The 23,475-nt window shown below is 45.6% G+C and overlaps 2 long non-coding RNA genes across 9 annotated transcripts in view; one reads left to right on the top strand and one right to left on the bottom strand.

The window, feature by feature from the left end:
• LOC148138575 (uncharacterized) overlaps positions 1-2,172 on the top strand; it is a 52,602-nt gene extending 50,430 nt beyond the window's left edge. For all 8 annotated transcript variants that reach the window (XR_015753910.1, XR_015753909.1, XR_015753902.1 and 5 more), the window contains one exon: positions 1,883-2,172. This is a non-coding gene — a long non-coding RNA (uncharacterized LOC148138575). The remainder of the gene's footprint in view (positions 1-1,882) is intronic.
• Positions 2,173-19,057: 16,885 nt separating this feature from the next.
• LOC148138574 (uncharacterized) lies at positions 19,058-23,198 on the bottom strand. The gene is made up of 3 exons (XR_015753911.1): positions 23,092-23,198; positions 21,879-22,070; positions 19,058-19,270 (listed from the first exon to the last, which is right to left on the bottom strand). It is a non-coding gene; the product is annotated as an uncharacterized LOC148138574 (long non-coding RNA).
• Between the last annotated feature and the right edge of the window lie 277 nt (positions 23,199-23,475).

The following is a 23,475-nucleotide window of genomic DNA, read 5'->3' as shown; positions in this document are numbered from 1 at the left end:
AAGGCAGGAGAGATTAAACAGCAGAAATGGTAGTCCCTCAAGGCCACAGGGAATAGTGTTCAGGCTGGGATTGAAACTAGGAAACAAGGTGTGCAGCTGTCAAAGAAATACATTGAAAAACAGATAATAAGAACATAGAGGGCAGAGATCACAGTCTGAAATTGTTGCTGTCAATGGTGAGTATAGAATGCTGTAAAGCCTGGATAGTTCTATTACAACCAACACATACAGGATGGGCCAAGTGGCTGCGATCTGTGCTGTAACTTTCTGATAAATTTATTCCGACATTTGGATATCAAGTCTGATGATGCTAATAAATTCTCAAATTCGACTTGAGTTGAATATGCTGGAGAAATGTCAAATAAATCACATTGATCCCATTCTGCAGACTTTAGTCTGCAGCCCTGCATGTTCCAGCATCTCAGTTACATCCATAACCTTTTGTCCTAATGTGATGCTGGTTACTGCCTCTGCCACCCCATCAGTGACTCACCATCTCCGAGTGAAATGAATTCTCCCCTCCCCTTCTTTCTGAGAATTAGTTTCAATCTAAAACCTCCAGTTTCTGACCTCTCTGCTAATGAATAGCTCCTCCCTATCCACTCGATCTGTATTCTTCAGCATTTTATCACTTCAATTAAATCTCAGCTCATCCTCCTCGGAAATCATCCCCAGCCTACCCAACCTTTCCTCAGAGCAGAAATTTTCCAATCGGAGAAACATTCTGATCAATCTCCTCTGTACCCTCTCTGGTGTGATCACATCAACCCTGGAATGTGGGGATCAGAAGTGTGTGCAGTACTTTAGCTGTGGTCAAACGAGTGTTCCTGACCTTTCCCACGTCACCTCCGTGTTCTTGTGGTTGTCGCTCAGACAAGAAGTGTCCTGGTTTTCCCACATGGAACTGGATGTGCACTCCATGAGCCTGGGATTCCCTACCATGTGTTTATTTGTTAACTAATCCTAAATTAACTTCAGATTAAAACAAGATTATCAGCTACCCACCAATCAACTTCTTCCATTATACTCAAGTCACCTTACTTTTTAAAAATATCTTTAAAATTATTACTATCTAAACACAACAGGCTTTAATTTGCTGATCAAGTATTCAGATGTCTCCACTGTTACAATCACTTGAAGATTATCTTTACCTTCAGCTACATTTGGTGAATTGAACACTGATTGTAAATATATGAATATCAAAAGGACTTGAGTTTTATGATAATTAATCCAGTCTGACATTCTTGTTGGTTAATATCTTGAAGAGAACTGTCCTCAGAACTCCAGCTGTGCTCTGACTTCATTGACAACAGTCCATGGCTGGACTGCAGAGCTTCGATCTGTTCTGTTGTTTCCCGGATTGCTTCACTCTGTCTATCACTTGCTGCTTCTGCTGTTAGGAACACAAGTAGTCCTCTTTGGTAACTTCATCAGGTTAACACCTCATTTTTGGATATTCATGCTGCTTTTACTGTAAGTTTTGTTGGAGTACAATTTTACTGCAGTTGGTGGAAGGAGAGAGCTAAACTCTTACACTGTCGGCCCCATACACAAGAAGCAACATGCAGTATCATGATCACTGAAAGGCCAAGACATGAAATACAAGCAACTCTGTACAATGATGCAGGATCACAACTGCAGCAAGGGGAGTTTAAGATCCAACCCGACATAGGAGTATGGAAAGAAGCAGCTGATCAGATTGTCTCATTCAGAGTCACAAAGAGACTCTGTGAGATTATTGTGCTGTTGGGGATGAGGATGGAAGAGGTTGGGGAGATGGAGAGTCCTTCAAAAGAAACTAATCTGCCTGAGAGTTATGGGATTGACTTGATTGCCATGCATTTAACAGAAAGCTAATTGAAACTGTTTTTATCCCCAATAGATAACAAGGCATCAGAAACAAACCCCATGATACATGGTTCTGAGATGGATGTCAATAGCCCATCAACATCCAACTCCTGCAATGAATAAAGGAAAATAAAAGTCTCTACCCAGTGTGAATCTGCATGTTCAATGATGTTGTGAACATTTCCAAAACTAAGTTCTCTATATACAAAACTTTATGAACTGCCAAAACCATTGTTCATTACTTGGTGTGAACAAGAGAAAAAAAATCCTTCAACTTGTGGTTATGAGTAAATTGACTGGTGTCTTAGCAGGATGGATGCCTGAGTGAATCCCTTCCCACCCACCCTCCCCCCAACCACACACTCACAGAGCAGCAGAGCAGGTGAACAGCTTCTCCCCAGTCTGACTGGTTTGGCCAATTTCCAGGTGGGATGGGTAAAGAATTCCTTTCTGGCATTCCCCACATTTCCAGAGTCGGTCCCTAGTGTGGCTTCACTGGTGTTTTGCCATTTCAGACAAATGCTGGCACTGTTATACACACCGTCACACCCCCTCCCCTCCCCCACACCCGAACCCAGTATAAAACAGTAAACATTATCTCCTGCTGTGGAGGGACAGCCTGTATTAGTCTGTGTAGGAACCCTGAGCAGATTTACCTCAATGACAATTTAATCGGTGACCAGAGCAAGTTAAGCAAGTCCAAATAAAATGCATTATAGCACAGAGAGAGGCCCATCAAATCCAAGCTGGCTCTCTGTAGCAGAATCCCATATTCTCGCTCCCTATACTTCCCCCAAACTCTGCAAGTTTACTTCCCTCAGATCGGATATAATTGTTTTTATCAATTATTCATCTTCTCCTCTGCCTGCACTACCATAATAGGCAGTATGTTCTGCATATTTCCAGCCAATACAGACAGCAGAAACAATGGCTCATCTCCCACTGTCTCAAAGTGGGGGTGGCGTTTTTGCCAGTTTGATGGTGAGTTTGGTGTTGGAGCGGACGGGGGTGGAGGTTTTTGTTGGTTTGATGGTGAGATTGGGGAGGCGCAGTGGTAGTTTGGCGCACTGATCTTTACACCGCTGAGGCTAAACGCCAGCTCACGGACACCTTCTCCTACTGCCCCCTTGACCATGACCCCACCACCCCCCACCACCAAACCATCATCTCCCAGACCATCCATAACCTCATCACCTCAGGAGATCACCCATCCACCGTCTCCAACCTCATAGTCCCACAACCCCGCACCGCCCGTTTCTACCTCCTGCCCAAAATCCACAAACGTGACTGCCCCGGCTGACCCATTGTCTCAGCCTGCTCCTGCCCCACTGAACTCATTTCTGCCTACCTCGACACGGTCGTGTCCCCCTTAGTCCAAGAACTCCCCACCTACATTTGGGACACCACCCAAGCCCTCCACCTCCTCCATGATTTTCGCTTCTCCGGCCCCCAACGCCTTATCTTCACCATGGACATCCAGTTGTTATACACCTCCATCCCCCATCATGAAGGCCTTCAAGCGCTCCACTTCTTCCTTTCCCGCCGACCCAATCACTACCATTCCACTGATACCCTCCTTCGACTGACTGAACTGGGTCCTCACTCTTAACAACTTCTCCTTCCAAACCTCCCACTTCCTCCAAACCAAAGGAGTAGCCATGGGCACCCGCATGGGCCCCAGCTATACCTGCCTCTTCGTCAGATATATGGAACAGTCCATCTTCCGCAGCTACACTGGCACCACCCCCCACCTTTTCCTCTGCTACATCGATGACTGTATCGGCGCTACCTCGTGCTCCCACGAGGAGGTTGAACAGTTCATCCACTTTACTAACACCTTCCACCCCGACCTCAAATTCACCTGCACTGTCTCAGACTCCTCCCTCCCCTTCCTAGACCTCTCCATTTCTATCTTGGGTGACTGACTCAACACGGACATTTACTATAAACTGACCGACTCCCACAGCTACCTAGATTACACCCCCTCTCACCCTGTCCCCTGTAAAAACGCCATCACATATTTCCAATTCCTTCGTCTCCACTGCATCTGCTCCCAGGAGGACTAATTCGAATACCGAACAACTCAAATTGCCTCCTTCTTCAAAGACCACAATTTCCCCTCCGATGTGGTCGATGATGCTCTCCACTGCATCTCCTCCACTTCCCGCTCCTCTGCCCTTGAACCCCACCCCTCCAATCGTCACCAGGACAGAACCCCACTGGTCCTCACCTTCCATCCCACCAACCTCCAGATACATCGTATCATTCTTCGTAATTTCTGCCACTTCCAGACAGACCCCACCACCAGGGATATATTTCCCTCTCCACTCCTATCAGCATTCAGGAGAGACCACTCCCTCCGCGACTCCCTCGTCAGATCCACAACCCCCACCAACCCAACCTCCACTCCCGGCACCTTCCCCTGCAACCACAAGAAGTGCAAAACGTGCGCCCACACCTCCCCCCTCACCTCCCTCCAAGGCCCCAATGGATCCTTCTATATCCATCGCAAATTCACCTGCACCTCCACACACATCATTTACTGTATCCGCTGCACCCGATGTGGTCTCCTCTACATTGGGGAGACAGGCCGCCTACTTGCAGAACATTTCAGGGAATACCTCTGGGACACCCACACCAACCCACCCAACCGCCCCGTAGCGGAACACTTTAACTCCCCCTCCCACTCCACCAATTACATGCAGGTCCTTGCCCTCCTCCATCGTCACACCCTGACCACACGACGCCTGGAGGAAGAGCACCTCATCTTCCGCCTAGGCATCCTCCAACCACGAGGGATGAATGTAGATTTCTCCAGCTTCCTCATTTCCCCTCCCCCCACCTTATCTCAGTCCCAACCCTCGGATTCAGCACCGCCTTCTTGACCTGCAATCTTCTTCCCGACCTCTCCGACCCCACCCCCTCTCCGGCCTATCACCGTCACCCTCACCTCCTTCCACCTATCGTATTCCCAGCACCCCTCCCCAAATTCCCTCACCCCTACCTTTTATCTCAGCCCGCTTGGCGCACTAGTATCATTCCTGCAGAAGGGCTTATGCCCAAAACATCGATTCTCCTGCTCCTCGGATGCTGCCTGGCCTGCTGTGTTTTTCCAGCACCACATTTTTCAACTCCCGCTGTCTCAAAACCTTACATCTGATCTTAATTCTTATGCCATCACCTATCGAATACAGATATTTTTGTCTGCTATATCTAGGTCTGTTGTAATCTTATACGTTCTATCAAAAATATATTCTACATCTTCACTTTAAAGAAAATAGCAATTTCTTCAAATCAATCCAGTGACAGCATTTTCTTCATCAGTGAACTACTCCAGTAAGTCTGTACTCTATACTCTGAAGATCACTCATATCCTTCATTGTTGATGCCTATTTTGTTCCACAAATCCAGACGACGCAAGTTTTCTGCACAACAGCAGTAGCTTTATTATTGGACAGCCGGCGAGAGCTTCAAAGCATCTCTAAAGTAGCTGAGTGTCTACTTGCAGAGGCTGTTCTTCCTGAATCTCTGCCTTACCCACAGAGACAGTATATTTAATAGGAATTAGACAAAGGCATATCAGTCACATGGGCGATTGTCAACAGATAGTTTAAAGTAGGTAATTATGACCTTACAAAGCTTGATGAATGACGATGTCCTGTGATAACGTGTGATGGATTACAGAAACTGATTATCGTATTGTTCATGTTTATGTGTTGATGGGAAGAGATTAAGGCAGAAGGGTTCTTCCTTCAGTTAATGGGGCATTCACTTACCTATGCTCATATGGAGGGGATGTAAGACAATGGACCGGGAGGCAGTTTAACAGGCTTGTGCCCAGGACTCTCAGTCTTGTCTGGCAAGGGCCAATTCGTCTGTCTGGGGATATGGTGGAATCCACATGTCCTGAAAGAGAAGCAAATTATGGAACTGGCCCCTCTGTGGTATTTTAACTTCCTCATTCTGATCAGAAATCTGTTGACCAGAATTGGATGCAATGATTGTCTGTGACCTAACTAGAGCTTTGTCAAGGGTTAGCATCTTTTCCGTGTATAAAGTTAAAAATCACACAACACCAGGTTATAGTCCAACAGCTTTAATTGGAAGCACACTAGCTTTCAGTGCGATGCTCCTTCATCAGGTTTATTAGATTAGATTAGATTACAGTGTGGAAACAGGCCCTTCGGCCCAACAAGTCCACACCGACCCGCCGAAGCGCAACCCACCCATACCCCTACATTTACCCCTTACCTAACACTACGGGCAATTTAGCCAATTCACCTGACCTGCACATCTTTGGATTGTGGGAGGAAACCGGAGCACCCGGAGGAAACCCACGCAGACACGGGGAGAATGTGCAAACTCCACACAGTCAGTCGCCTGAGGCGGGAATTGAACCCGGGTCTCCGGCGCTGTGAGGCAACAGTGCTAACCACTGTGCCACCGTGCCACCGTGCCGCCCTGGTGTTGTGTGAATTTTAAATTTGTACACCCCAGTCCAACACCGGCATCTCCAAACCACATTTTTTCCGTGAGTTTGTTATCATTCCCCCCTTAATGAAGCGGAGCATCCCATATGTTTTCCTCAAAACAATTTATGTTCTCTCTCACCTTAATGATTTGTACACTTTGTTCCCCATTCCTGCTGTCACGCTCTCTGTTTCTGTGCCATTTAAATTATATATTCCCTTTCTACATTGCTTCTCTCAAAATGCATCAACTTACTGTATGTTCTAAAGAAGAGACATATTCCATTCAAAATATTAACTGTCACTCCATACATTCTACCGCCTGGAAAACAGAACAGCACAGCACCGGAATAATCAGCCCACTATGTCTGTGCGGATCATGATGCTATTCCAAACTAATTCAATCTCCCTGTATATGATCCATATCCCTGACAACCCATGCCCGCTTATGTGCCTGTCCAAATGCCTCTTGAACGTTGCGATTGTTTCTGCTTTTACCGACTCCCAGGAGAGTACATTCTAGTCACTCACCACCTTCTGCTCAAGAAACTTGTCTGACACAGCTTCCTTTAAACTTGCAAAGATGTTGTTGGAAATCCTCACTAGGTCATGCAGCATCTGTGAAGAAAACTCAGTTAATGTTTCGGTTCTGGTCACACTTCAACAGAAACGTTAACTCTGATTTCCCTTCACAGGTGCTGATAGAACTGCTGAGTTTTTTTCCAGAAACTTCTGGTTTACAGCATCTGCTGTTCTTTCGGTTTTCATTTCCTTTGAACTTGCCCCCTCTCCCCTAAAATCTATGGCCTCGAGAATTTATCATTTCCACCATGGAAAAAGATTCAGATTATTCACTCTGTCTGTGCCTCTCGGATTATTCCGCAGCCACTGACTTTCCAAAGACAGCAATTCAAGATTTTCCAACCTCTCCCAATCCAGGCAACATCCTGGTAAACCTGTTTCCACTCTCTCCAAAGCCTCCACATCCTCATTATAATGTGGTAATCCAAACAGCACAAAATACTCCAAAGGTGGCCTAATGCCAGTTTTATATTTACTCCCCTGACAGAAGAAAGCTTTATTCCTGATGAAGGGCTTTTGCCCGAAACTTCGATTTTACTGTTCCTCGGATGCTGCCTAAACTGCTGTGCTCTTCCAGCACCACTAATCCAGCAGAAGGCAAGCCTGCCATCCACCTTCTTCACCACATTCAGGGAGCTGTGAACTTGCACCTGAAGATCCCTCTGTATCCCAATGCTGCTCAGGGCCCTTCCGTTTAGTGTACACATTCCTCTTACAATGAGCCTCCCAAAATGTATCACCTCACACTTATCTGAATTAAAATCTGTCTGCAATTTCTCCACATAACCTTCCACCTGCCCTCTTCCTTGCTGTATCCTTTGACAACATTCTTCATGTACCATGTACCATCGACAAACTTGCTAATTAAATCGTTTACATTTTCAAACTAATCATTTATATACATTACAAACAACAGATGTCCCAGTTCTGATCCTTGTGGAACAGCACTAGCCACAGACCTCCAGCCGGCAACTTGCCCCAGCACAACTGTTGTTGGGAGAAATATCAAAGAGGAGCCTTCAGTTCTGTGCTGTGCAGCATGACCAATGTTTATTCAGAGCTTACTAACGCATGATGGGAGAGTTCCCTCTCTGGCTCCCCCAACCAAATCCAGCATTCTGCTGCATTTCCTTCATACGTTCCGGTAATATATCCCCCCTGACCCAATCTCCTGGGTTTGGGATGTCAGCTTGGAGGTTTCTCTGCTCCCTTTTCCAGTTTCTGATTCTCTACCGTTCTGCAACTTCCCCTCTCAGCTCATGCAGTTGCTTATCCAGTTCTTTCACAAATTGTTTAACCCTATCCTTACCATTGCACATCTCGAGCCCTCCCACTGCCACGCCCTCTGGTAGCTGCATAGTCCATTCAGTCACTAATTCAAAGGTAAACAGTCCTGTTTCCTTTGCTGGGGTTGCCCTCAGTTTCATTGGGATGATGGGGAGTACTCTAACCATCCCTGCCTGTCTCTGTCAGGGCCTTAGTCAGACTAGCTGTCTGTGTCTGCTTCATTCCTTCTGCTGTACCTGAGCACTGGGGGTGGTGTGGGAGATGGGATTTCTGTTCAGTATCAAACAGGGCACAGATGTGTTTAACTATGTGTCCCTTGGTCAGAATCTGCAGGGGAATGCTTTCACTCACTGCGTAAACCTATTTATTAAGATCCAGCAGGATTTCCTTCCCTGGGCTTGGGATGGAGGTGTATGTAAAATCCATCTTAATTATTCCCATGTCCTTCTGGGTCTCAGCTGCTCGATCCACTTTACCCTGATTGCTTTCTCTGGCTCACACAGTGTACAGACTACACACCTTCGACAAAACCTCTCCCTGTTCCAGGTCACCCCGGTAGTAGGTCATCTGATATTGCATGTATCCTGCCCAATATGGTTCAGCCTATGATATGTTTTTAATAATGTTTGTCTTATACAGTGTAGTGGCACTGCTGGATCATCCAGACTCTGTCGTGTCCTATTATTGCCCCATCCTTTTCCTGTTCCTGTTTCTCCAGTTCTGTGACTGTTTCTAAGAATGTCTTTAAACTTTCCTTTCTCGCTTCTGTAGCTACTGTCACTGCCACTTCCCCAAATGTCTGCACTGTTTCAGTCAGTATTTTACCTGCCTTACCCACATACTCACTGCTCTGTTGGTGTGGAGTTTCTACTTTTGTGAGCTCTAATCTTCATCATTGTTGCTTCACTGGGAAATTTAGCTGTTTCCACTAAGTCTCTGACCTGTTCCTCATGCTCTATGTGGCCCCCAGAAGGTGATGTACCCTCACTGAGCCCAGGCCAACACATGGTCATGAACAATGTCAAAGGCATGCTGTGTACATGTTTCCTCCCTGTCCCCTGGCTCATCCAGTGCTTCTTTCAGGGCTTTAGATGGCTCTACCAATTCTGGATATTACTTACAAAGTTCCCACAGTAGTTAAACAATCCTAAGGTTTGCCTTACGCCCTTCACGGTGTGCGGGTGGACAGTTTTAATATCATAGTTTTTGGTTCTGCTGGGACTGTCCCCTCACGCTTCATGATTTGATCTCCCCAGTATGATATCCCTACCTCCCCAGTTGCACTCTCTGTGAGTTAATTTTAAGCCCAGCCTGGATGACCTGACCCAATACTCTGTTTAATATCCAGAGATGTTCTATCTCACCGACTGAGGTGATAAGGTGTTGGTAAGATCAATTTGACTAACTCCATCAGCCATATACCGGTGGGATATACTGGAATATTGTGGGATCCCTGAGGTAACTGGATCAAGGTGCACTGTTTCCTCAGACAGCTATCCGGCTTCTGTCAATTAGTAAGGGATACTGTCAGTCTGATGATTCTCTACTTCTCTCAATCTGTTACTGTCACAATTACTGCCTCCTCAGCCCCAGCTTTAATGGGATCCTGTTTGTGTGGGGAGTGAGAGGGCCCTCAATCTTTACAGGATCTACAGATAATAACCCACATTCCTGTTTGGGTTACCCACACCGCTGAGTGGGTCCTAGCTGTAACTCCCAAGATTCCCTGACTGTCCCACTCTCCCTGCAATTCAGCTACTTTGGTGATGTCGCCTCTTATTTTCTTCCTGTCCCATTACTGGCTGGAGCGTCCCTATGTTATAGTCCAGGTCTCTACATCAATAGTTGCTCCTAATTGTTCTAAAATGGCAACTCCCAGAATGGTCCTTTCCTCAGTTTCACACTCCCATATCTGAATGTATTTTGTTATATTCCTGATCTACATCAGGATAGCTTCCTCCAGCTTCATCCAGCTTCCTCAGTTCCCACTCCGACTGCTCTCATTTTAGTAATTGAAAGGGTGAGGGGTAAATCCATATCGGTAACTGATATAGATGCGCCTGTGTTAACATCATGTGTTGCTCGAGCCCTAACAGCGTGTCAATAAATATTTATGGGCTATGCATGTGCACACGTGAACACAGGCCACACACAATGTGAACACCTATCTCCCTCTCTCTGCCTACGTTCCTTGTCTATATGCCCTTTTCTGCTTCCCTTGCAACATTGCGAGTCTGGTTCCCCTCCCTGTACTGCAGCTATTCCCTTGTGTTTCTGAGCTTGCCTCAGCTCTCATGGCCCAATTCAGAATTTGTTTAGAATTATCTCCCACTGGGAGTCCCATGTTTATAATTACAGTTACATGGGGTTTCGTGTCATCTTTTAAATACATCAAACAAATTTCATCACCACAGGTTGAGGTTTGGTAATCCCCCGTGGTCCTTATACACCTCAAGCTTCCTCTCTGTACGATCGTTGATATTACCCTTGCGGCCCTGAGTCACTAAGGTTATTTTAGCCCATTCAGCCTGTCCCCTCCCCAGTGTGTCCCTGTAATATCTGTAAATGCCTGGAGCCACTGATCGGCTGTGCACTGAAGGGAACCGGCTCACACCCCCACCCTCTCATTGCAGGGACAGATTCTGCTGTACACGTCAGGGCATCTTGGCCTGAAAGGTTTTAGCCTGACATCCTCATCAGTGAGATTGTGTACTTCAATTAATTCATCCATACTCTCCCAATAAGACCCATTATTACCATTTCTCTATCAGGCTGGGTGTTCATTCACCAACATCTGTCATTCAGCCAGGTAAACAGTTCAGGTTTAGTTTCTGTCAGTTCCCTTTGTTGCCCCCTCCTGTCTGTCCAAGTTTGAGTTTTGATGCCAGGCGGTGCCATAGACACGGCCTTCTGGACTTTACAGGGCGGTGGGTCATCCCACCCAATGCCGGCCCTCTCTCTATACATACAGTCATAGAGACATAGAGATGTCCAGCATGGAAACAGACCCTTGGGTCCAACTCGTCTGTGCTGACCAGGTAACCCAACCCAATCGAGTCCCACCAAACCTTTCCTATTCATATACCCATCCAAATGCATTTAAGTGTTGCAATTGTACCAGCTTCTAACACTTCCTCTGGCAGCTCATTCCATGCACATACCACCCTCTGCATAAAAAAGTTGCCCCTTAGGTCTCTTTTATATCTTTCCCCTCTCACCCTAAACCTATGCCCTCTAGTTCTGGACTCCCCAACCCCAGGGAAAAGACTTTGTCTATTTATCCTATCCATGCCCCTCATAATTTTGTAAACACCTGGAAGGTCAACCCTCAGCCTCCGACACTCCATGGAATACAGACCCAGCCTGTTCAGCCTCTCCCTATAGCTAAAATCCTCCAACCCTGGCAACATCCTTGTAAATCTTTTCTGAACCCTTTCAAGTTTCACAACATCTTTCCGATAGGAAGGCAACCAGAATTGCACACAATATTCTAACAGTGGTCTAACCAATGTCCTGTACAGCCACAATATGACCTCCTAACTCCTGTACTCAATACTCTGACCAAGAAAGGAAAGCATACCAAAAGTCTTCTTCACTATCCTATCTACCTGCGACTCCACTTTCAAGGAGCTATTAACCTGCACTCCAAGGTCTCTTTGTTCAGCAACACTCCCTAGGACCTTATCATTAAGTGAATAAGTCCTGCTCAGAATTGCTTCCCCAAAATGCAGCACCTCGCATTTATCTGACTCCATCACTACTTCTCAGCCCATTGGCCCATCTGGTCCATATCCTGCTGTAATCTGAGGTAACCCTCTTCGCTCTCCACTACACCTCCAATGTTGCTCTTATCTGCAAACTTACTAATTGTACCTCTTATGCTCGCACCCAAATCATTTATGTAAATAACAAAAAGTAGAGGAATCAACACCGATTCCTGTGGCACTCCACTGGTCAGAGGCCTCCAGTCTGAAAATCAACCCTCCACCACCACCCTCTGTCTTCTACCTTTGAGCCAGTTCTATATCCAAATGGTTAGTTCTCCCTGTATTCCATGAAATCTAACCTTGCTAATTAGTCTCCCATGGGCAACCTTATCGAATGCCTTACTGAAGTCCATATAGATCACATCTATTGCTCTGCTCTCATCAATCCTCTTTGTTACTTCTTCAAAAAACTCAATCCAGTTTGTGAGACAAGATTTCCCATGCACAACGCCATGTTGACTATCCCAAATCAGTCCTTGCCTGTGATGGCTGTAATAGAACTACCCAGGCTTTACAGTATTCTGTACTCACCAATGAGCAATAATTTCAGACTCTGAATTCAGCCTTTTTTTTCTGTTTTTGTTTTCATTGACAGCTGCATACCTTGTTTCCTTATTTGTTTCCCAGCCCTAACTCCATTCCCCGTGGCCTTGAGGCAATCCCATTTCTGCTGTTTAATCTCTCCTGCCTTCTCCCGTGTGACAGACTGTCTTTTTGTCTTTGTCTCACCTCCACCTTCCTCACAACCTGTTACATTTCTGATGGTTCCCAAGTCTCTGTGACTTCACTGTGTCCCCTGGGTCAATGGCACGAGTTTTGAATTCTCTTCCTCCAGAGATAATCAGAAATCTTTCTGGCTGCAGTTTCCCCCAGATTTTATTTTCGAAAACACAGTATTTGCATCAGTCAAGTATTTGTGAAAATTCATCCACAATTCCAAGCATTTTGATGTAATTTGTGACTCTCCCACAGATGTGCAGTTTTGCTCTATTGGCTGTGCTAACATGGTCTGGAGTGTGCAGGTTAGGTGGGTTGGGTTAGCCATGGTAAATGTGGGGTAATAGGGATAGGGTGGGAGAGCAGGTCATTGCAGACTCGATGAGCTGAGTAGCCTCTTTCTGCACCTCAGGGATTCGAACGAGTTGTGATTGTCATCACATTTTCCTGATGCCCGGTTCATTCAGCTCAGGTACACATGCTGCCTTTGTGTTTCTGTGGGTGCTCACTCACTCCTTTCCTTCTGTTTACATCAATTTCTCACTGTAGGTGAGGCTGAGAATGAATTTGTAAATACAAATATTCCAACCAAAACCACTCACAGGTCAGGACCTGTTTCTGCTGCTGCCGTCACTCACAGGAACAGGAAAATAAAAGTTCAGTCACGAAACTTACAGGAGCATAGAGATTATAAACACCAGGAAATGCTGAACATCTCAAAACTCTTTTCTCAAGAAAAGAGGAGGCTGAGAGACAGCCTTTTACAAGTAGGAAGCTTTGTGTTTTTGTGTTCAGAGATTTGATGTGGGGATCATTGGGTCTGGAGCATGGTTCAATGCCCCAGGTCATCAAAGTTGCTACCTAAATGTGCATCTTTCTTTCTGTCTATCTATCTGAGTTAACAATCAGGTGGACAGGTCAGTATCTGAGTGTCTTCCCAAATCCCTGATTGAATCTTCCTCCCCCACAATCTCAGGTGCCTCACCACTCACTGGGTCATGGAGAAACTCTGCCGTTACAATGAGAACTGTCTTTGCTGTCGCCTCTTCTCGTGCTTCTGCCTAATCCCCATTTCCCATCATTAAATCCCAGCTGCCTATAGCCCACCCACATGGGCATGTTGAAGAGCATGACAGGAGATTGGATTGAAACCGAGAGTTCAATAGCCAGAATGAAATAGGAAGAAGGAAATAAACCGGGTTTGTGGATCCCAGGGGATACAGACTCCAGGTTGGGTCCTTTGTGGGCATTCCCGCAGTAATACGAGACAACATTCCATGATGAGAGTTAAACCCGGATGGCAGGAGAGGGAGCCACTGAACATTAGCAGGTTTAGCTCAAACACAGGTTTGTTCAGTCAGTAACAGTGTGTTAGACATGGAAGTGAAGTGAGCAGTGAGGGGAAATGTTGCCGAAAGCTGCAGATGGGCAAATTTCATTGGAACAGGAGGAGGCTATTCAACCCCTCAACCCTGCTCTGCCATTCAATAGATCATGGCTGATTTCTGGCCTAACTTGCAATGTTCAAAACTCTCCAAACTCATCAATAAACTCCTCTGCAACAGACAAGATCAACATTGAAAAACTAACGATCTGCAAATGCTGGTAAATCAGACACAAAAACAGAAATTGCTGGAGAAATTCAGCAGATTTGGTAGCATCTGTGGAGAGTGAACCTTTGGGGTCAGGTGACCAGCTGCAGCTGACCATTCTTCCTTTTCTGTAACACTATCTGGAACAGGTTGTCTGTGAGAGGGGGATGAGATTGTCAATAACAACTGAGCAAACAGGAGGGCATGCTCAATTAGAATAAAACCCATTTTGGAAAAAGTGAGGACTGCAAATGCTGGAGATCAGAGCTGAAAATGTGTTGCTGGAAAAGCACAGCAGGTCAGGCAGCATCCAAGGAGCAGGAGAATCGACGTTTCGGGCATGAGCCCTTCTTCAGGAATGAAGAAGGGCTCATGCCCGAAACGTCGATTCTCCTGTTCCTTGGATGCTGCCTGACCTGCTGCGCTTTTCCAGCAACACATTTTCAGCGCTAAAACCCATTTTGGTCTTGCACTTTTAATTCAACTGCAAACATTATTCATTACCATTTCCAAAATAGGATAATAGATCATAAATCAACTCTTAATGTCACTGAGTCTAGGAAACTGTTACTTCTGACCTGGTCCAGCCGGCATGTGAATCCAGACCCTGAATAATGGGGTTGCCTCTGAACCATCTTCTGTGCAGTTAGAATGGATGACAAATGCTGCCCCAGGAAGTGATGCCATGATCCCATGAACAAACAAAATAAATCCGATCACTGTGGTTACCTGTGAACTCGCCGGTGTTTCATCAAGCTGGATATCTGAGTGAATTTCTTCCCACACTGAGAGCAGGTGAATGGCCTCTCCCTGTTGTGTATTCACTGGAGTACAGTGAGGCTGAATAATGTCCTGAACCCAATCCCAGAATGAGAGCACCTGAATGGTCTCGCACTGCTCTCCTGTGACCGGGAGAGATGTAGACACTATCCCAGGGTATGGTGGGTAAAGATATCTCCAAAAGGGATCTAGTGAGAGTAGATCAAGACAAACTGTTCACATGCATGAAAGAATCAATAATGAGGAGGCACCGCTGTAAAGGGATTGACAAAAGAAGCACATGGGACATGAGACAAAATGTTTTCATGCAGAGAAAGTTTATGGTCAGGAATGCACTACCAAAGAGTGTGGTGGAGTCAGGCACAATGAAGAGGATAGAATTGAACAGTCATTGGAAGAGGATGAATGGGAAGGTTTATGGGGTAAAGGCAGAAGAATAGCATTCAGTGAGGTGATCCTTTGGAGAACTGATAAGCCAATCAGCCTCCTTTTGCACAGTAATAATTCTGTGAACAATTAATTCTGAGCCCTCTAAGGAAATATCAGGGCAGGGTTTGCAAAGAGGTCAGATTGAATGAGGGTCTTGGTGAACAAAAGTGAGACACAGATACAGAAAGGTTTTGGGATGGATTGAATCAAATGTTATCAATTTGCACAGCCACCAACATTACAGCAGTTACAAACAGGGGTGATCAAGAGCATGGAATAAGAGCAGCAACTAAATCCTAAACATTTATGCAGCTGAAGGGGGTGCTGGGTAAAGATAACACCGTTAGCGCTTATTTCATTCCAGACACACCAGCCAGGGAGCACATCCTTGCTGTATTTATCCCATCGAGCTCCTGAAGAATTTTGTTCATTTCAAGTGTTTCATTTTAGATACTCCAGAGAAGACAGTTTCATGCTCTGCAATCTCTCCTGCCAGGGCAATGCTGCTGTTAGAATTCAATTCACTGCGGCATGTTACTGGCTGCTTCATGGACTGGAACTGGCAATTGAGACTGTAAGGTTACTGTATAAAATATCTTCAATTGTATTGCCAGATTGCCGGACACATGAGCGGCTTTAAGAAAAATGACAACTTACGGGCATTGAGTGTCCATTGTGGGGGCATCCTGTTTAGATAAAATCTATTGATAATTGTTAGAATTGACTTGCACTGGCTCCGGTGAAGTGGTCGGAGCATTATGACTGTCATCGGAGCTGGCAACAAACTTCCCATGGATTAGAACTCGTACATGATAGAATAGGTGTGGGTCCTTCTTGTAAAGTTATTCAAAATGGTCCTAATTTACTTTCAGAAACAAGTGAGAGAAAGGCACATTACTGAGGTCATTGCATTAGTCCAAAATTAGAAATTCAGGAGAACTGAAGGGAGAGCTGGTGTTGGGAGTTGTATTAATGATATGGAGAAACTTTTTTTTTACAGAGAGAAAGTTCCACATGGGAAACTCAGCTTTAACATCACATCAACTGCAGAGTCGTCCAATTCCGCAGGTCCTGATCCTTATCGGTAATATGGAAAGGGAAAGCAGCATGCCTAGCCCAGAGAAATAATTCCTCTGCTCTGCATGCAGTTGAATATTTAACCGGTCATGTGATTTGCGAAGACACCAATGGGACGGGACCAGGGCTAGGGTATGTAAATGTGGGGACTGTGGGAAGGAATTCGCTTACCCCTCCCAGCAGGACACACACTGACACAGTCACACTGGGGAGAGGCCATTCACCTGCCCCACGTATGGGAAGGGATTTACTCAATCTTACAATCTGCTGAGGCACCAGAGAGGGCACAGAGGATATCGACCCTTCACCTGCTCCATGTGTGAGAAATAATTCATTCAAATCTCTCACCTGCAGAGACATCGGTGCATTCCCACTGGGGAGAGGCCATTCACCTGCTCAGTGTGTGGTAAAGGACACACTAGGTCCTCTGAAATGCTGAAACACCGAGCTCACTCTGGGGAAAGGCCATTCACTTTCTCACAGTGTGGGGAGACATTCACTCAAATGCACTACCTGCAGTGACCCCAGAGAGCTCACTCTGGGGAAAGGCCATTCACTTGCTCCCAGCGTGTGGGGAGAGATTCACTCAAATGCATCACCCCCCGAGACACCACTGAGCCCACACGGGACAGGCCATTCAGATGATCAGTGTGTGAGAGGGGATTCAGTGATTCATCCCACCCCCTGAGACCCCAGCGAGCCCACACAGGGGAGAGGCCATTCAGATGCTCAGTGTGGAAGAGAGGATTCAATTATTCATCCTGTCCCCTGAGACCCCAGCGCGTTCACACTGGGTAGGATCGTCACTGCGTGACAAGGGATTTGCTGAGTCTTCAACACGACTGAGAGCCCAGTGAGTGGACACAGGGAAGTGGTCATCCACCTGCTCCGTGTGGGGTAGAGTTCACACATCACTGCAGGACTCTGATTCTGATGTTACTGTCCATCAGAGTCAGGACTGGACTGTGTTCATGATGACACTGTTAGAGTATTGATGTTGTGGTTGTTAATCACATTAACTGGGCTGGAGTTGACTGAATTTATATTGCCACTTTCTGAACTTTGAGATGTCTATCTGGGCAGTGAGTCTCCACAAACAGCAATGTGACAATGAGAAGGGGCCATCTATTTTGATTTAAATTGTGATTGTAGCACTGCTGCTTCACAACATCAGGTATAAGGTCGGAGTCCAGCGTTGGCCAACGGCCTGTGTGGAGTTCCCACATTCTCCCCATGATAGTGTGGGTCCCCTCCCGGTGCCCTGGTTTCCTCCCACAGACTAAAGATGTGCAGGTTAGGTGGATCGGTCGTGCTAAATTGCCCATAGTGTCGAGGATTGTGTAGACTAGTGGATCAGCCATGGGAAATGCAGTGTTACTCTGGATTGCTCTGGGTGGGATGCTCTTCGGATGGTTGGTGAGATTTGATGGGCCAATGCTCTCCTTCCACACTGTAGGGATTCTACTCTATGATTGAGGATAAAGGCTACACAGCAGGGTGTCCTTGGAGAAGGAGCATGTGGTGTGTATCAGTGCTCTTGATGCCTTTAGATAGAGGTGGGCACCCCTTTATCTCCAGCGCTGCCCCCTCACCCCCAACTCTACTTTGATTACGTCCTTTCCCACTCTGCCACTTGTAGTGGTTTGCTTTGCCCATAATGGGCTTTGTTTATAAATATTCAATTGGTTATTCAGGTGGTTTACTGCTATAATGGCGAAATTATGATTTTGATGGTGGGAAGGTTGCTGTGATAACACTTCTGGGTCCGAGAAATGGGGAAAAAAGAAAACTCCACAGCTCACACAACGAGAACTGAAAAGCAGTTAAATCAAACCAAAGGTTCCGACGCGGGGGGAATATCTCCTGGAGTTTGAGAAACTGGAAAGTGATGGTGTCCGGGAGACGTCGGGATTTTGTTTTATACGGCGTTGAAATTTTAAAACTGTTATATTCAGATCGTTTTGTTTCTTTTCTTTTTGTTTCATTTATCGTGGAATAAACTCGTACATGTTTTAAAACCAAATTTACAAACTTTGCATTAAAGACAAATGTTAAACAAAGTCCATCAAACCATCCCTCACTGAAAACTGATGTGGAAGTGCAATCTCCTGGAGAGTCCCTGTCCTGCCCACTCCTTCCTACCCGGGTTCCATGGTTACATACAGACCTGGGAGATAGGGGCAGGAGGGGGGCTTTCGGCTTTTCAATCCTGCGCCACCATTCAATGGGAAACAGCTGACCATCCAGCTCAGTCTCCTGTTCCTGCTGTGCTCCAATCCCCTTTGATGCCTTTACCTTTAAGAACTATATCTAAGTCCTCCTTTAGCTTCATTGCCTTTTGTTCCAGTGCCGTTGCGGTGTTACTGTGTGGGTGTAGGCAGGGGTAATGTGATGCATGCACTCATCATCCATCATCATCCTGCAGTAACAATCAGGTTTCAGTAAATAGAGATAGAAACCATTTCCAGGATATGGGCATCACTGGCTCAGCCAGCATATATTCCCCATCTCTAGTTACCCTTGACAAGATGGTAGTGAACTGCTGTCTCGAACCATTTGCAGTTCATTTGGCGCAGATAGACCGACAATGCTGTGAGGGAGAGTGTTGCAGGATTTTGGCCGATTGACTCTCAGTCTTTGGTTCGTCAAATGCTGGTTAACTTAATCACGATCTGCACATGATTTTGAGATTTCAGTCTGTGAATCTTCACAATCTAGCACCCTATATAAAGGAATATGTACAGGTTAGAAATTCAGAACAGGCAATTTTAGTTTCTCTGGAATATCTTTTTCCCAGTCTTTCCCTAAAGCTGTAACCCTGCAGCCCACTTACTCTCTCCCACCATTCTGCCTCTGCTACCCCCTAATGTACACCCTCCCCATTCTCATGGAGTAACTGATAAACAGATCCATGCCACTACTTCCCGTCCCTGGTTAGACTCTGCACCCTTTCTGGGTTCACTTCCTTTCCCTTCAGTTGCTGCAAGTCAATAATGTAACAGCAGAATGAAACAAAAGGAGACAGAAAGGGAGGTGGCAGATCCTGGACAGAAGAGGAACCTTCAGTCTGGGAGAATGGGTTAGATCCTCCTTGGTTTCCCATTGGTCGATTCCCAGCATTATGAGGCATTGGGGATGGAACTTGGTCCCACGTGGGTGTGATGACACCTTAATTCCCCGGCAGATCAATACTAAAAGCTGATATGTTACTCCTCCAGCCAATCACAGTGTGAAGTACTTTCCGCTAGGTACCCCAAAGCACATGCTCCAAAGCCCACCCACATTCTGTACATGGACAGTGCCGGGTTTCCCCACTCACGTGTGGTCCCTGCCTCAGGGATTGTGGGAGTTGTAGTCCCCAGGAAGCTACTTGAGCCCTGTCTCTGGAAAGTGAATGAAAAGTGTGGGCTGGAGGGTGTTGTCTATCAAATCCCCATTCACACACACAGGACATATGGGCTGTCATTGGGTTTCACTGAGACATTCGTTTCCACGACCTGATTTCTGACGTGAGGAATATAGATTCAGCAAATTGGGTGATAGAGAGGTTAATAAGGAGGAGCAGAGTTTAAGCAGAGGTAGCTGAGTGGTTAGCACTGCTGCCTCACAGCGTTAGCGATCTGGGTTTGATTCCAGCCTTAGGCGACTGTGTGGAGTTTACACATTCCCCCCCATGTCTGTACGAGTTTCCAACCGTGCTCCAGTTTCCTCCCATAGACCAAATATGTGCAGATTAGGTGGATTGCCCATGTTAAATTGCCCAGTTTCCATGCATGTGCTGTTTAGGCAATTAGCCACGGGAAATGCAGGGTTACAGGGAATGGGTGGGTCTGAATGGGAGGCTCATCATAGGGTTGGTGTGGACTCTGCACTATAAGAACTCTATTGTATTCTCATGAAGGAGAATGTACCTAACTCAATGTGTTGTGAATCTGTGGAATTCCCTATTCAAAATGCGGTGGATGCCAGAACAATGAGCAAATTTAATGAAGAGATACAGATTTTTAATTTTCAATGAGTTGAAGGGTGAGATAGAGCAGGCGGGAAAATCCAGCTGAGACCGAGGTGAGCTCAGTCATCATGGTATTAAATGGTGGAGCTGGTTCAAAGGGCTGCATTCCCTCTCCTGTGCCCAGTGCTTATCTTCTTACGGTAATAACTGGAAAGCTGAATCCAAAAATCACCACCTTCGCCAAAGGAGATTTTCGGGAAAAGTAGGATAGTCAGGGGGATTAGCATTTCAAACTTAGAAGATGAGGAAGCGTGTAGGAGATAATGATTTTGCAATTTTAAACTGAGGGGAGACAGTGATTTATGGTTTTTGATTGTGTAGTAAATTCACACCGTCCAGAATACTCTGTTGTGAATATCTATCCTGTACTTTATTACAAAGCCAAGGTCTTTGACAATGAAAACCAAAACACCCAGGTAACATCATCTCACCTCGTAATCTGATAAAAGACTTGTGATAAGTATGGTCAAATTTAGAATACAGGTGGAAAGCGGGAAGATTAAATCCAATACAGATTCTGTGCTTAAACAAAGGAGACTACAATAAGATGAGACAGGAGTTGGCTAATGTAGACTGGTAGCAAAGACTTTACGGTGGGACAGTTGACGGACAGTGGAGAAATATCAAAGAATTTTTTCAAACTGCTCAGCAAAAGTATATATTAGTGAAAAGGAAGGACTGTAGGAAAAGGAGTAATCTGCCATTGATGGCTAAGGAAATAAGGGAGTCTATGAAATTGAAATAGAAAGCATACAAATTGGCAAAGACCAAGGAGAAACTAGGAGATGAGAAAAACTTTAAAGATCAACAGAAAACTAGATGGGATTGGGGGAGAAAAGTGATGAGTAGCTATCCCCAGGGACAGAATAGCAGTTTACACTGCGAGAGGGGAACCTATTGTGTGGGGAACATATGGCCTCTGTAATTGTTGAAGCACTTAACCGTTACCATAGAGATAATCCTGATCAAGTTAAAAATCACAGCACACTCCAAAAGCTTGTACTTCTAAATAAACCTGTTGGACTATAACCTGGTGATGTGTGGTTTTTAACTTTGTCCACCCCGTTCCAACACCGGCTCTTTCACATCAGAATCCTGACAGACAGCCCCACTGAAACTGAAGCGCCTGTCAGATACCTGACTGAGCCACAGGGGCGTGGGGGAGGGGTTTTGTGGTTTAACCAATCAGTGCTGGGCTGAACTCAACTTTTAAACTGCCATTGCCGTGGAGATAATACTGAGAGACAGCGTCCATTCAAAACCACAAACCACAAAGGTATGAGAATGGGAGCGGCACATCGGACAGGCGGGGAGTTACCTGATGCTGCCTGGAGGTGTTCTGCATGTACACTATCCAGGTAACTGCCATGTCTCATTAATAAAGACTCAAAGAAGACCTCTCAGAGTTCTGTGCCCAGTTATTCCTATCCAGCAGGGTTCAGGAAGTCTTCACAGCAGTCAGTCTTCACAGTGGAGAACACGAAGAACATGCCAGTAAATGATAAGGAAACTGAGGAAGGTGAGGAACAAGAAACAACCTTTATCACGAAAGTGTTAGAGCTGGGCAAGTTAATGGAGCTAAAGGTAGATAAGACTCGTCGCTCAGATGGAATACATCCCAGGTTGCTACCAGAGATAGCGGGAGAAATAGTAAATATACTTAGAGTCAGAGTCCTACAGCAGAGACAGGCCTTTGGCCCAAACTGGCCAATACTGACTAGAATGTCCATCCACGCTAACCCCATTTCCCTGCACTTGACCCATCTGCTTCTGACCCTTTCCTATCCATGTATTTGTCCAAATGTCTTTTACATGTTGTTAATGTACCCACCTCAAGCACTTCCACTGGCAGCTCAGTCCATATACATAGCACCCTCTGTGTAAAACATGTGCCCCTCAGGTTCCCTTTCATAATTTCTCCTCTAACCTTAAACTGATGCCCTCCACTCCTTGATTCCCTGGGAAAAAGACTGAATGCATTCACCTTACCCAGGCCTCTCATGGTCTTATACACTTCCAGAAAACATTCCCCCTCTGTTTCCTCTGCTCTAAACAAAAAAAAAAAATCCTCGCTTGTCCAACCTCTCCCTTTAACTCAGACCCCTGAGCCCTGGCAAAAATTCTTGTAAATTTCTTCTGCACTTTTTCCAGTTTAATAACTGAAACCTACACTGCACTCATCACATTTCCAGTGTTTCCCCACGGCGCTGGAACTGACGTGACAACGCCAATGGATTACAAGCCACGATCGATAATCAACTCCTTTACAACAATCCCGTTTTCATAGCATTTTCCATACTGCAGGCATCCTTGTGTGTTTCTGGTTGCATGATTAATTAAAACTTTGTCCTCATACAAAACAAATCTGTAGCTTAATCGTTCCTGGGAAATGTGCCATGTTTTTTCAGACTTTTAACAACAAATGAACTCTTTCTCCACAGTCACCACGCTAACATGGACTTGGCTGTGTCTCAGTACTTTTTCCAGACACACTGACATTTGAAATATTCGCCCATGGACAGAATACACACCTTTCCTTCCACATGAAAAGGCCAAATGATATTCAGATCGGCACGGATCAAGTAACTATCAAAACTGAACAGGAAGTTCAATTTGAATTTCTCATCCACAAATCCGCCTTTTCAGAACCCTACAACTGAGAAGACAAGTCACCACCGTTAACACAGGATGGAAATTCATAAGACAGTGATAGTATTAAATTGTAGTTTCTTTGCTCCCCCAAAGCTTTAAATCTCAGTCTCACAATTGCTCTCTTCTGTGAACTGAAATCCAAACCAATCTCCTCACCATTTTTCCTCCACACCCAGTTCTCAGACACTCTCTCTTCTCTTTGAAATCAGCTTCCTAGCTCCTGCCTGCAGACTAAGAACCAAAAAAAGGTTTCCTCCCACAAT

This window comes from Chiloscyllium plagiosum, unplaced genomic scaffold (genome assembly GCF_037043375.1).
Source record: "Chiloscyllium plagiosum isolate Xiang-an unplaced genomic scaffold, Cpla_swu_hap1 HiC_scaffold_40, whole genome shotgun sequence".
Taxonomy (NCBI): domain Eukaryota; kingdom Metazoa; phylum Chordata; class Chondrichthyes; order Orectolobiformes; family Hemiscylliidae; genus Chiloscyllium; species Chiloscyllium plagiosum.
Note: the sequence above shows the minus strand (reverse complement) of the source record. Positions and strands in the feature narration are given on the sequence as shown.